Raw genomic sequence first — 5054 nt, 5'->3', positions numbered from 1 at the left:
TCGGGGGAGTTGCCTTGGGGTTGGACTGCCTGGGGACCTTTTCCTATGGCTCCTATTTGTCACGATGGATCTCAGGGGCTGTGAAGAGTCTACCTGTAGGTGTGCCTGGGTCGTTTCAACCATGCCCTGCAGGCCAGGCAGGGCCTCTCTGCTCTCCCTGGGGACCACAAGTACTTAAGGGCTGGTGCGGCCCCTAATAGTCCCTACCTGCCTTCGGCCAGTTCTTCCCTGGCTTGTGGGAGGTGGGTAGATAAAGTCAGGTGTTTCAAAGGATGAAGGGAAAGGAACAGAGATTGTAAGAAGTGGGATGGTCTCTTATTTACCTAGCTTCCCCTGTAAGTGCTAGGTGGGGTGTGGGGTGGGCAGGGGGAGCCAGCAACAGCCACGGTGTCTGGGCCATCCGGCTGAGCTGAGTGAGGCTGAAGCAGGGATCCCCCCTCCCTCAGCAGCTGGAGGTTCCCCCACGAGGCCCCCACCTTCTCACTGCCCACAGAACCCGCCCTGCAGGCCTCATACTTACCCAATCAAGACCTTTCCTTTCTCAATCTTGTATTCAATGTGCTGGGACATCTGGGCACGGTCAGACCTGGCTCCTGGGTCTCTCTATCCCGTAGCCACCCTGCACACCCCTTCTTCCATACACCCTAGCATAGGGAGAGGGCGATATGACCTGGGAGGCCCTACACCTGCGGCTGGTCCTGCTGCTGCTGGCCTCAGGTAAGGGACAGGGGGAAGAGGTGGCTCCAGGGGGACAGGGTGAGGGAGGGAGGGAGGGAGGGAGGGAGGAAGGGAGGTTGGTGAGGAGAGGTGTGCAGTGGACTGTGGGATGGGGGGATAGGGTGGCAGTGTGGTGCTGGGGCTGGAGGGCCATCTGGGCTCTTGCTCTGAGTGTGGCTGTGTCCCATTCCCTAGCCTCACCTGAGGACTTGTTTCCTAGGCTCCTGGGTGCAGAGCCAGAAGGATGAGTTGGTGTGGGCCATACAGGACCAGGTACTCTCTGTGAAATGCCATCCGCCCCCCTGCTAGGTGAGCATCAGAACAAAACCTGGTCGAAACCCGGTTATTGCTTGAAGTTAGTCACCAGCACCAGTCCCCAGGTAATGGCCCAAAGCCCTCCACATTTCATCTGGGACAACTCTGCTGCTGGCTTCTTCCGTGTCATCGTAACAGAGATCACAAAGAAAAGTTCAGGAGTGTACTGGTGTGGAATAGACAGAGGTCCTATGAAAAGCATCACTATCCTCAAAAACATCAGCCTGGTGGTGACTTCAAGTGAGCTTTTTGCAGAGAGGGGAGGGGCCTGCCTGGGGTGTCTGGTGGGGGAAATGAAACCGCTCACCTCCTTCCCTCGCTTCCTTCCCCAGATCCCACCAGCTCCCTGCTCCCTTCCATACTGACTACAGGCAGTTAAGTCCCTAGTCCCCATATTCAGGCCATTGCCTCCATCCTTGGGTGTCCTGTCTCAGCAAGTATAAGATAATTTGGGGCCCACTGGGCACAGAGCCCTTGTCCACACAATGGCTCAGACCCAACCTCAGCCACCGACCCCCAGAACTGGCCACCCTGTATAGGCACGGGGTGTCTGCGTGGGGTCCTGTGGCCTAGGTCTCTCCCAGGCCAGACACGCTGTTGCTCAGGACCTTGGTTCAGACCAGAAGTGTCTTGAGACTGTGATGGTGAAAGGGCCATGCCTTTGGGACAAGTGGCTTGTGCCTTTTCCACAGGAGGGCTCCTGACTCTCCCTGCTCTTGGGGGTTTGGGGACCCAGTATTAGGCTTCTCTCTCAGCCCAGGCCTCCCCTAGCCCCTGCTTGTCTCTTTCTACTAGCTCTGGGAAGCTTCCTAGCTTGGACCCCAGTCAGCCCTGGCCTGAGGGACCCTGGGGGCTGGCTCTGGCCCCTCCCCCTCTTCCTCTCAGGCTTTGGGGGCTGACCCCTCTCCCTCTGGGGACGCTAGGCTGCCGCTGCCTTCTCTGTGGTCATCAATCACACTTACTTTTCTAGTGACAACCATTTCAACCTTCATCAATGGCTCTGAGGACTGGTAGATCTGGGGTCCCACCTGAAGGGAGGGGGCTGGGAAGCTGGTGACTCGTACGGGCTCTGATTCAGGAGACCGGGGGGATCTAGACGTCTGAAAGGGGTCCCAAGGTCTCAGGTCTCACTCCAAGGGTGAAGGAATGACTCTAAACTTCCCCCATGATGGAGCAGAAATAGCTACATATCAGAATGCAACATCTTCCATTAGTGCTGATTCACAGGCAAGAAGAATGAGGCCTGTCCAGAGTTACTCAGCTACTTCAGGCCCAAAGCAGAACTAAGATCCAGGCTTCTGTCTCCTGGTCCAGTGCTCCTTTGGGGCTTAGAGATTCTCCATGGGCACCTCTGGGTGCCGGTTATAGTTGTGGCACTCTCTCCCTCTGCTTTTCCTTCGGGACCAATGGCCTTCTCCCTGTTCATTGGAGATGTGGCATGCCCTGATAGCATCACCCAGAGAAATGAAAACTTTGATCATTGCTTATTTCCTGGTTAACCTCTCCCTGTACCCAAGCTTCCTGCGTTCTCAGGATTCTGTTCCAGGCAGTCCCTGTGGCTCACCCCAGTGAGCTGGGGGTGGGTCTGGCCCATAAACAGGCTCCAGCCCCATGCTGAGTTCAGGGGCTGCTCTCCCCAGCCTGGATCCTCCCCTCCTCCTTCTCCCTTCTCCCACAGCCTGCCTGACAGCACTTTCGTGGTGCTGTTGTGTGGACTCCTCGTGACCAAGATCATGGCTTTGACAGCCCTCCTCCTGTTTCTGACCTACAGAGCCCAGGTGAGTGGGGCCAGTGGGGCAGGGGAAAGCTTGTCTCCTGGGAGAGAGGTGCTGTAGGACAGAAGTAGCCAGGAGTCACACAGGTGGCATTGTTATCAATTGTAACTTATGTCAATTTAAATGTTTCTTTCACCTCGTCTGTCTCTGTGAACTCATTTGGTTGTTATAAGCCACCGTCTTCTCTGACATTCAAACTCATGCCCTTGGGGTCATGTCTACCCACAGCAGCTGGGTTGCCCAGTTTTGAGGCTGGTCTCAGGCATCCTCCCCTAACCACGCTGATGTACCAGACACACGCACACACACACACACACACACACACACACACGTATTCATCACCTCCATCAGACATCACCTCCGTCAGAGAAAAGACCTACAAACCCCGAAGTCCCTTCTAAGGGTCGTCCTAACCCTTGAGCCCTTAACTCATGCTCTAGAACTCCCACCCCAGGACTTTGTATCATTCTGTCCTGAAGGGGAAAGCGTGGGCAGGGAGAAGATGAGGGCCTGGTGACAAGGGGAGACTTCAGGAATGGACAGGGGGTGGGGCCAGAAGCAGGACAGACGAAGGAGGCACGGAATAGACGGTGAGTGTGTTTCTGAACCCCCTTCCCTGCTTCTCAGGTCTCCGCCGGCATTGTGGGAGTAGCAGAAGTGGCTGCCCCTGGCCCCACCAAGACCCCAGGGCCCTTGAGCACTCCCCACTGAGCCTATAGTCCCCCCACCTCCTCCTGATCCTCCATGACCACTGAGACCTGGGGCCTCCAAGAAAAGGCCATTCCTGTGTTTCCGGAAGACACCTCCCAGCACCTGAATCTGTCACTGTGGCGGCACCTCTCACCCCAGAGCTGAGGACCCCCACATTGCCTTCTCCAACGCCATGTGCACAAAGCAAGAACCCACCACCTGTGAGACTCTTCCTGGGCATCCAGGCTGCCCCTCTCCCACCCAGTGGACCAAACCCAACTGGTAGGCACCCTCCCCCTAACCTGTGCCTCTCCCTCCTCTCCTGGGTTACCTGTTTCTCTGCCAGCTCATGGTTCAGCTGGTCTCTCGGCCACCAATGCCCACTGCAGTCAGCTTCGGTTCCTGTTCTTCCCGATATGGGAAATATCCTTCGTTCATACCACATACAAATGTAATATTTGCTATTTCCAAAAATGACACAAATTTTAAAAGTATACAACCATGAATGAAAAGTGTTTCCATCCTATATGTCAGATGAAAGGGTCAATAGCTTTAGTGCCCGAACATCTTCTTTCTCTTAAATAAGTAAGAATCAGGCAAATGTTTCCATTTTAAAAGGGCTAAGGCTACAAACACATCATTCGTTACAGAATAAGGAACGAATGAATGATATATATGTATGAACATGTGTCCAAAATGGCTGATAAAGAAATGAGAAATGAAGCAAGACCCCATGCTTTGCCTGTTAGTTCAAAGAAGATTAAAATAAATATGATCATATTCCGGGCTGGAGATGTGTAGGGAAAATGGAAGGACATAACTGATAGCGTCTTCCTGGAGGGGCAGTATGGCAATGAATTAAAAGGCAGAACGAGTAATTTATTCATCCATTCCACTGTTCATGGACATTTGGGTTCTTTCGCATTTGGGGCTGTTGTGAATAAAGCTGCTATGAACAATAAAAAAAAAAAGAGGCACCTGCTTGTGAAGAAACAGTTTTAAACACTTTTCTAAGTAATTTGACATGTGTCATGATTGCTGTTGTTTAAAAAGTAAAATAATGGTATGTCCCCTAGATGTCGGTTTTAAAAAGTATGCCAACTATACTTGAGTAAAAAAAGTAAATAAAAAAATGAAAAGGCAAATAATTGTACAAGACTTGAAAATCCAAAGCAGTCTCACACTGTACCCCTGTGCGCCCAGATCCCATTCCTCTGAAGGAACATCTCTTATCTGTTTATTCTGATATTTACATCTCTACTTGTGGAAGATAAGAAACAAATCTTATACTGTTATTTGCTCATTTTCCAGGTTTTGATATTACCTACTAATTTATTTATTTTGAGAGAGAGAGGAAGAGACAGAGAGAGAGAGAGAGGGAGAGAGCATGAATTGGGAGGGGCAGAGAGAGGAGAGAGAATCCCAAGCAGGCTCTGCACAGTCAGCACAGAACCCAACTCGGGGCACAGAGCCCAACTCGGGGCTCGACCCCATGAACGGTGAGATCATGACCTGAGCTGAAGTCGGACACTTAACCGACTGCGCTATCCAGGCGCC

General features: G+C 52.5%; 1 long non-coding RNA gene across 1 annotated transcript; it reads left to right on the top strand.

Annotated features, from left to right (window-relative positions):
* Positions 1-569: 569 nt before the first annotated feature.
* On the top strand, positions 570-4105 carry LOC122490612. The gene is made up of 4 exons (XR_006299168.1): positions 570-717; positions 938-1026; positions 2711-2810; positions 3435-4105. It is a non-coding gene; the product is annotated as an uncharacterized LOC122490612 (long non-coding RNA).
* The last annotated feature ends 949 nt before the right edge of the window (positions 4106-5054 follow it).

The sequence above is a fragment of the Prionailurus bengalensis genome, chromosome B2 (genome assembly GCF_016509475.1).
Source record: "Prionailurus bengalensis isolate Pbe53 chromosome B2, Fcat_Pben_1.1_paternal_pri, whole genome shotgun sequence".
Classification (NCBI taxonomy): domain Eukaryota; kingdom Metazoa; phylum Chordata; class Mammalia; order Carnivora; family Felidae; genus Prionailurus; species Prionailurus bengalensis.
This window is presented reverse-complemented; position numbering and strand designations above follow the sequence as displayed.